Source organism: Thermobia domestica, chromosome 18 (genome assembly GCF_964235325.1).
Source record: "Thermobia domestica chromosome 18, izTheDome1.hap1.1, whole genome shotgun sequence".
Taxonomy (NCBI): domain Eukaryota; kingdom Metazoa; phylum Arthropoda; class Insecta; order Zygentoma; family Lepismatidae; genus Thermobia; species Thermobia domestica.
In genome coordinates this window covers 99,203,582-99,213,240 of record NC_137471.1, presented here as the reverse complement: position 1 = coordinate 99,213,240, position 9,659 = coordinate 99,203,582, and the positions used below count along the sequence as shown (strand labels likewise).

General features: G+C 35.5%; 1 long non-coding RNA gene across 3 annotated transcripts in view; it reads right to left on the bottom strand.

The window, feature by feature from the left end:
* Nucleotides 1-2,760: 2,760 nt before the first annotated feature.
* LOC145675497 (uncharacterized) overlaps nt 2,761-9,659 on the bottom strand; it is a 336,608-nt gene continuing 329,709 nt past the window's right edge. The window contains exon 3 of one of the 3 annotated variants that reach the window (XR_014129134.1): nt 2,761-3,361. This is a non-coding gene — a long non-coding RNA (uncharacterized LOC145675497). The remainder of the gene's footprint in view (nt 3,362-9,659) is intronic. The other 2 variants (XR_014129133.1, XR_014129135.1) reach the window with 2 other exon arrangements.

Sequence of the window (9,659 nt, the reverse complement as noted above, 5' to 3'; positions counted from 1 at the left end):
GTAGCAGTATTACAGTCCCCCCCCCAGAAGTCCGTCCTGGATCTGCCCCTGCGTAGCACATTGTCGATAGTCACAAAACACTTATTTTCACTTCTCTTATGCTCTTCTGGAAACCTATACCCTGCTGAAGGTTCATGTGGAAGCATAAACAGCACTTCAACTTCACGTAATTCATGATTTATTCATAATATTTCTGCTACGCACCACTGCTTATCATACATATATGTATATAACAAAAGTTCCTTTTTGCAGATTTCTTAAATCTACACTTTGAATTGCAAAAGTTTGATTTTGGCGGAAGTATGAAGTTAGTTCATGGTGACCCGTTACTGCCATAAAAACTTCGCAATTTTCCGAAAGCCAAAGATAACTTCGTTGAATACCAGTTACCGGTCGCATACTTTTCCTTTTTTCTTCCGGAAGTCGTCGAATTCAGTTCCAGGTGACAAAACGAGAGTAATATCCAGAGTTTGTACTTGCACTATACTCACGAATTCTCCTGCGGTCTTAGTGGAGACGCGGTGGCTCAGTGGTAGAGCGTTCACTTCCGGAGCTTGGGGTACGTGGTTCAATCCCAGCTCGAACCGTGTGGGCTTTGTGGTGGACAAATACCTTGCTCGTGGGTTTTCTTGGGGTTATCCCGTTTCCTCCCACTTTCTGCATTCCACCATTTCATTCATTTCTCATAATCACCGTCTCCTTCAGCCTAACCGGCATAACCGTGGAACGTAAAACTTAAAGATTTTATTTCATTTCATTTTCTTGTGCGGTTTTAATACTGTGTATCTGTTTTAGCCTAAGGCTATGGCGCGTTGCCACATTCTTTGACCCACCCCCTTCCCCACTATCGTCGCAGAGACCCTTGCATGGCCGGTTTCACTGCAAAAACACTGCTTTATCGGACCTGTCTGCATCTCGAACATCTGAAAACGATTTTTAAAGTGGGATGCAGCACCATCAGAAATCACTGACACAGTTTGGGAAATTGTAGACACCCTTTTTCACGTATTCAAACCTTTTTCTATAAAATATATTTTCGCTTTTCTTCGAGTATGTTTAGAATCTTGTCTATGACTATGAGTTCATGAGCCGAATCGTGTGTTTTATCGTCGTTTATTACAACAAAACTGTCACTTGTTTCATATTTCGGTGATAGCTCTGAATTTCACTTTGCAGAATAACAGTCCAGTTTTCAACGAAGTCCACATGAAGTAAAATAGAATTTGTATCTTGAAATTTTATACGGTGGTTTTCGGTACCAATTGATTCTGTTTGGATTTTCTTGATGTAGTCATAAATTACAATTCTTACAGTTAAACCGGCAATGTACGATACGAAAACAGAAAGTGGCACAGTTTTTTTCTTTTTTTTTCTTTTTCTTTCTTTCTTTTTTTTTTTTTTTTTTTTTTAACGAGATCATTATTCTCCCATATAGCATAAGTAACCACTTTCATTTTCATCAGGATCAATAATCAAAGACACCACACTTATTTCTTCCACTCCAGGACGTTCACCACATTCTTGAAGAAGACAGCTGTCATTTTCTACGGATCATACTACTAAAGGAAATTGGTCACTCATGACAGCTTCAATACAGGTTGCACCTTTGATTTGTAGCAACGCAGTAGCAGCTAACTTAAAATTTGCACAATACACACACACACTTCCCTCTCAGGTTGCGGACTGACACACTTTAGTCGAATACTATAAAATTCCGAGTGACCCATTTTTATGCTGGGATTGTTCTGTTTAAAAATTCAGTAAATTTCTTTGGAACGCGTAAGAAAACGTTTCGATTTTTTTAACTTTTTGTCATTTTTCGATCACTGTAATGACATCGCACTTAATTGAGACTTTGTCTGGAGCATTCCAAATCATACTGCGGTAATAGTTTAGGCCTTTTATAGATCATCAGAATTCATTGGATGGCCATTTCAAGTAAACTTAAAATTTGTGTGTTTCGTAATCGTAATTTCCACCTCAGATTACTTCAGTTTAAGAAAACGAAGGAGTAGGGGGAGGCTCATTTTACTATTTCAGAGATCCTCTTTGTTCAAAATAATAAAAAACCAGCCAAGAAAACCTTTTATTCTTCATTTAATGAATATGAACCACAAACATCATCAAATCATTGCACTTTTATTGTTCCCAGTGTTGCTAACTGTGACATCAAAATTAGCGAAACTTCGCTAACTTCAAAAGGCTGCAGTTAATCCATGAAGCATTGGTCGAAAATGGTATTTGGTGTGTTTATTATTCAGGTAAAGTTGAACCATCTGACAAAATTTCAGAATTTTAAAAAATGGTGTTTTCGAGAAAATGGCGCCCAAAAATGGCGATTTTTGAAAATTTTACAATTTCTCGAATTTTTTGCGACAAAACGGTTGACCACAGAAGCGATACAATTTTTTTTCTGAAAGCGGATAACTAGGTCTTACCAACCGTGAAAATAGAATTTTAAAATTCGAACCGGAAGTGCTCGAAAAAAATTCGCAAACATCGACTTTTCAGATAAATTGACGTTCATTTGTTAATTTATGTACAAAAAGCTACGCATGCGCAAACCAAACTATAATAAAATATAGTTTATTTATATCCCTATGTACATACCACAACAAGAATTATAACTCTACCTGTCTCCATAGCCGAATGGTGAGGCTCCGAAATTGACCATTTTCCATGTCTTCTACAGTTCATAAATTGTACTCCCAGTCTTTGATGGCCCATTACTTGGCGGGAAATTTTTTTTCGACAAAACAAAAAAATATGGGTCTCTTAAAAAATGCCTAGTTGCTATAAAAAAAGTTTCAACAATTTCTGAGATGGTGATGGTACATGCTCTGCCTGAATTGAAATGGAAGGCACCATATATAAATCCTTCAGATTAATAATCTTGCTAATGGTGAGAATTGGACAGAATAATTACATCATCATCATCATCATAGGTATTCTACCATTATTGGCAAGTTACATGCCGCAACTGAGAAGCTTCCATGCTCCATAGTCTTCCACTAATCTCTTCATCTTCATCTAGATTGTTCTGCTTTGATATTGTCCAGCAAGTATAGCCTCCTTCGCCCCTCCCTCTTTTTCCTGCCACCATATGCTCTAGCGTATAACACAAATAATTACAACTGACAGCTCATCACTCATTCAAACGTGTGCCACTTCACTGCCGTAGTAGTTGATGTGCTGTTACAGCAAGGATGTAGTTCCAGTGTTCTTCCGTAGTGGCAGGATACTTTGTGTTGGAAAGAAATAGTGCTTTCTTGTTGCAAGACATCTTGGACTCGACTCGAGCCGAGTTTAAAATTTGTAAGGATGCTGAGAGTAACATCATGAGGCGAGTCAATGAAGAAACCTGAAAACAGAAAACACAAAGATTAATGGTAATAATCACAAATAAGGATCAATGAATTATTAAACAACGTGAAGCTTCCGAATGTCGCGAAGGTATGATTGTTTTACCATGGTGTCTATAACTTTATCTTGTCTTAATTGCCGCTAATGAATTCTTCTGTAATAAACTTAAATTATAATGATGACTGTAAATAAGAACTAAGTCAATCAAAATTCAGAATGATTAAAAAGAGGGCAAAGTGTTATCTTTGACCTTCATCTTATAATGATATCCAATCTAGTGGAATTGGCTATTGTATATTTTAGTCCTCCAGTTTTTTTTTTTTCTGAGCATAATGAAACACGCTTAAAAAAATTAGACATGAAGTTTGACTATTAATGCGTATAGTCTCATTAAGCAGAGATCATTAAAAACTACACATAGCACAATTAACATTGAAGTACTGATTAAAACGTGTTAATTAGTTTGCTTTGTTTTGCGGCAACAGAATGTTTGTTTCAAATAATTACACCGGCTAACACATGGACTCGATAATTAGCTACAACGGTGTTTTGTGAATCCGATATATTGTTTTTTCTTTCTTTCATTTTTTTAAAGGGAAATTATGAGGGGAGCATGGTATAGAGGGCGGGAAAGCTGGGAAACTATCATCACAGGACTTGTTCTGTCTGGAGTTCAACGATACCTCGTTCCAACAGATGAACCAGGCGCGCGAAAGGAAAATGTGCAGGGATATTTCGAAACGTACAGATCCATTTTCGTGTTTTTCTTGGCGCCGCGGAGGAACTACAGTTAAAGATGATTCACAATTAACACTTCAGCGTGATTATTTATGTTATGTTTGTTCAAGAAAATGTTTCAAGCAAATTGTATGAAAAAAAGCTTAAAAAAACAGTCTTACCTAAACGATGAGTAATGAGGGTGAGAAAGTAACCTGAAAATCTTATCTCAAGGTATTCTTAATTACAATTATAGGCTTTTTCTCGTTTGCGTGTAGGCGGAAATGATATTTTCGTAGCAAAATGTGGAAACTTCGATTCGTTTCGTAAAAGGAATAGATATACTACAAGATTGTAGTAATATGGCTACTACTATGGCTGTTTTGACTCGTCCAATATTTAGTAATTATGTGCACAGAAGTACTGAAACATTCAGTTAATACTATCCATTAAAAAAATTCGACCAATTATTCTTCGAATTATTACGGTTTTCTATGAAAATATACATTTATTGAAAATATGTTGTTTCAATAATGCAAATACTTTTTAAAATTATTATGTAGTCGCTAACGCTCTCACCTTCGGTGCGAGCGGTCCCGGGTTCGATTCCCGGTGGGGTTACTCGGTCGAAAATGTGTAACACGCTTTTTCAGGCCAGCCACCCCGAATGAGGTTTTCCTGCGTTTTCCTCATTTACACCAGGAAGATACCGGGGTGGTACCTAACTTGTAGGTCCCAGGCCGCTTCCTTCCTTCCCTAATCCTTTCTCCCTTACCTTTCCCCGGATAGTGTGCTCGCCGAGGGACGTCATCCCTCAAATCGTGACGGGCTAAATGGCCTTAGATGCCGAACGCCCAGAAATCTAAATCCTAAATCCCCTTTTATGTAACGAATTTGGAATGCTGAGAAGAAAATTATCTTAGTAGATTTACCAAGTACTCAGCTATTAAGTAATTGGACAAAGATAAACAATTCGCCACTTCATGGTACACCCAGGCCTGACGAGATTCTGGGGCAGCGGCGGGGTGCGGAGCCCGGAGCCCGGTGAATACTGAAAGTGTATCCTTATGCTAAAGAGAAGATTACGACAAATATTTTACAAGCAAGTAAGAGAAATTGCTTTGGATGTCGAAGTTGACAATATCACAAGTTTGATGGAAGATCTAATACTACTACGCAGTAAGTGGGAAAACATTTTGAAAGAATGTAAATTTGTGAGCAGAAATCTAGTAACGACTTCAGATTTTTCAGAAAAGCGCATAATCAAGAAACGTTTAGCAGACAGAATTGTTGAAGAACAAGAAATAAACAAAGAACCCCGAAGAAATTTTCATCTTTTATTTATTTATTTATTTATTTATTTTGGATTGTGTTACAGTCAACCTTAAATGCCAGTAAAAGGCAATACATGATTTAAACACGAAATTCGGTTTCTTGTGTAAGTTCCAACGTTGAGCAATGATGAACTTGAGGGAAAAGTAAGAACCTGGTTAGAACTATACAGCGATAACTTTAACAGATGATATCATCTACAAGGAAATGGTTCACCTACAAGTGATTCAATCTGCCAACTTCAGTACTGCTCTGACACCATTTCAGTTGCTCTACACAATTCTTGACCAAAAACTAGTCAATATTTTTTCCAAATGTTACTATTGCTCTCCGTATTTTTTGAACTCTACCAGTGTCGGTGACGGAGGCTGAAAGATCGTTTAGTGCACTTACAAGAGTAAAGAATATCCTTCGATCATCGATGACTCAAAGTTTATCCGACTTAGGAATCTTGTAATGGAGTCTACTTTAGCTAAACTTTAGTGATATCATAGATACATTTGCTAGCAGGGAAGCAAGAAAAGCTGTTTTGTAAATTAAGAAGTGTAACCCTAGTGATGTAGTTAGTATATGTATTTAAAATAATTCTATTTATAGTATCGACGAATTTGAAGAAAAGTGTAAATTGTAACTTCTATCTTTCTTTGTATATATTTGTTTATATGCTGACACTGTCTATTGCAACAAATGTTATTTAATGACAATAAATATTCAATCCTATATAATTAGTATAATGTAACTGATGTAACTAGTAAATATATGAGATACAGTTTGCCAGTTTTTATACCGGGCTCAATGATAATTCAACACCTGGGCCTGAGTTGGCACTCAACGTGCCTGAGTATACCTAGGTATTGATAGTATAATTGAGACGTCTAAGATGGTCGGCTTTGCGACGTGTAAAGTACTAACTGGAAAGTGTTGATTCGTTTGTTGGATTGGAATTTAGCGTCCCTTTCAACACTGAGACTACTGTTCAGAATGATTCCTACCAAGAATCGAACCAGATTCTCTTGTGCCGGAGGCGCATAATTTAATCATATAACTATGAGAAAGCTATGGAAAGTGAAAAAGATACTTGTCTTCGTCAATACGAAGTTTGGATGATAACTTAAAGTGTTCAATTGAACATAATTATATGTTACACTAATGTCAAATTTCATTTTACATTTTAAATTAATACATCCTCTAGAAGAAGATTTCAAAATTGATTCGACTTAATTTGAGTTTAGCGCGTTTTTCGGTAGCTAGGCTATACGAAAGAGCCTACAGTTTAACGTGGAATCCGGATCAAATGAGCTCCTGGAATCGAGCGCGAGTCTCCTATGCCGAAGACATGTACATTAATCACATAGCCACGAAGGACTTCTCTCTAAAACAAAAATTGGCGCCAGAAGCGACCGTATGATTTCCGACCGAATGTATCAGAGCTACCTTCAACCGAATTCATTTAGAGTGAGACAGCACAGGAAGACAAGCATCTCTCTTCTCAAACGTATTTGCTTTAGCGAACGAAAGAGTTTCTCTGAAAATTTTGTGCATAAGTGATTATATTCTTCCCATGTTGTACCCTAGTCAGTTTCAAAATTAATAATTAAGTTATTATACCGTGTAATGAGAAGAGTTTTCTTATTTTCCTGAAAATTCATTGTAGTATTGATAATAGTTTCTTTTAATAATGAAGGACACACCCTTTATCCAAGTGTACACCCTTTACCACTAGTATTTCAGCAATGAACATGTTTCTGTTAACTGAAATCTCAGAGGATGTAGTAAAAGTGAACGAAAATTTTGTATTTCAAATATTCTGAACTCTTTCTTATGCAGCTCTCCACGTTGGTCTCATGGCATGTAGTGTTGCCCACGAGGCGAGACGATATGAAAAATAAGATTTTCTCCTCTCGTCTTGATGCTCAAAGAATTCTTTCGCGTCTCGTCTAGTAAATTTATTTACAAAATTTATGTCCTGATTTTTTTTTTTTTTTTTTTTTCATAATTTTACTTAGAAGCCGTTAGAATCCTTCATTGTCGCGAGAGGTCCACGAAAGCTGCAACATAACAACATATTTATTATTGGAAATAAAAGTTTTAAATTTAACGTCCCACAATTATGCCTTTTAGGCTAACGGAGACGGAGGATTAATGAAAGTGAATTATTGTAAAGTGAATTTTTTTTGTGTTCCCTCAGTTCAAGGCTTTCTTTCCTCTATATGAGATCCCATTTCTTAGAACTTGGTTTATTCTTTGCTTAGGGTTCATTGAGTGCATTTATACAAATTTCAGTGCTTCTGTGCCTAACAGTTTCGGTGATCTGATGAACCTTGTAAACATCTTAAAGTTTCCTTTCAGGGTCGCTGTTGTGTCCATAGGCTGTAGCCTAGGTTTCAAAGAGGACATTTGTACAAAATTTGAAATCTGTACGCTGTTTTGGAGATCCGATGATGAGTGAGTCAGTGGATTTAGTAAATATATATTCTGGTAAACAAGTAGGTATACGTGAACGGAATTTCAACTACAAACATTTCTTGTTACTTCTCGAGTGCTATGAAAAAAAAAAAAAGAAAAAAAAAACATGATGATGGAATCAACTTAACTGTACTAGAACTGAATGTCTCACGTTGCACAATTTATTCTCTTATATATATATATATATATATATATATATATATATATATATATATATATATATATATATATATATATATATATATATATTTCTCACACCAAATTACAAGAATTGTTACAAACGGTTGGTTTGAATGAATTTCTAAGAAAGAAACGTTACGTTTGTCTTTCTCCCCTTTCTACTAATTTTTCTTACAATTTATATATATATACTAAAGATTTCGTTGCAAATGATGAAGAAATCTTGTTACAATTTCGTGAGCAGCGTTGGACATTTTTCTTAACTCTTTTTTCCATCCTTTGCTGACTCATGACAGCGAACAAAACCATGCAATTTTAGGAGAGCACATCGTGATGTCATTTTAAAATCAGTCATTCTTCTAGCTTCATATAGGTAAAAAGAGCGGCCAGTTTTTTAGTGCCAGTTATCCATTTCTTTTTCATTTCCTTTCGTTCGGGTTTTCTATGCTATGATTCTTTTCCCTTGTGTATGTTATGTTATGTTATATATTATATTCATATAGAATGGTCAAAAGATTATCCAAAAAGGAACGAAGGACGAATAAACAGTGTTTTTAAAAAATTCAAAATAGCGAGTTATAAAAGTTAAAGAAAGAAAAAAACTTGAGAGAAGATCAAAGAAGTTGTAAATTTGCTGACGCATTTTATGTGACGAGAATTTCTCAGAGATTTCTGTAGTGTAGTGACTATTCTCTTGTAGGGAATGAACTAAAAATGAATTTCAAACAGTTGAATCTGTATCTTTATTTAATATTTTCCTGTTACCTCTCATTTTCAGAATGGTGATAGCATTTTTTTAATGACATTGAAGACAAAACAAGTTATTGACTCCACTGTTGCCTTAAGCTACGTAAAAGAAATGAATGATATGAAAACAAGTGTTCCACGAGGAAATCCATGGGTTATTTATGTCATCTGTTACGTCCTCAAAAACCATGGTCTTATCAGATGCTATAACAAGGACTGAATACCTTAAACATATTGAAAACATTTGAATTCAACTACGAATGTGTTGTTTGCATAATGAAAAGTGTATCAATTAAAAATAATTTTAAACTTTAGAAAAGATATCGCAACTTACAAGCAAAACTACAAATATTATAATGATATAGCACATTATTTTAGAAATATATAATCTATTTTCCGCCCACTAACAACACTGTATATTATTAAGTTCTTTCTTGAACGTGCATAATATAATGTACTAGATCAGTAAAGTCTCTTACTTCCCAATAATTCAATCCTTCAACGAACGCAAAGCTACAAGTCATTGAGTTCAAATATGCACCTATAAAACACGAACGATTCTCTAAAGCAGTGGTACTCAACCTTTTTTGTCTGACGACAAACTTTATACTGAACGTCCAGGACATCGGGACACACTTATTAGATATTCTTATTATAAATAATAATACAATCATCTTATGCAATAGTGAAATCTGTTAGTTTCTATAGTGACTGTACTGACAAGGGATGGTCACGAACTGGATCCGCTGAGATCCGAACGAAATAATTGTGCTTTCATTTGATATGTTATAACTAGACGAATCCCAAAGTTACACGTGCCACCTGAAATGGTATCATGAGTTAGAACATATTTT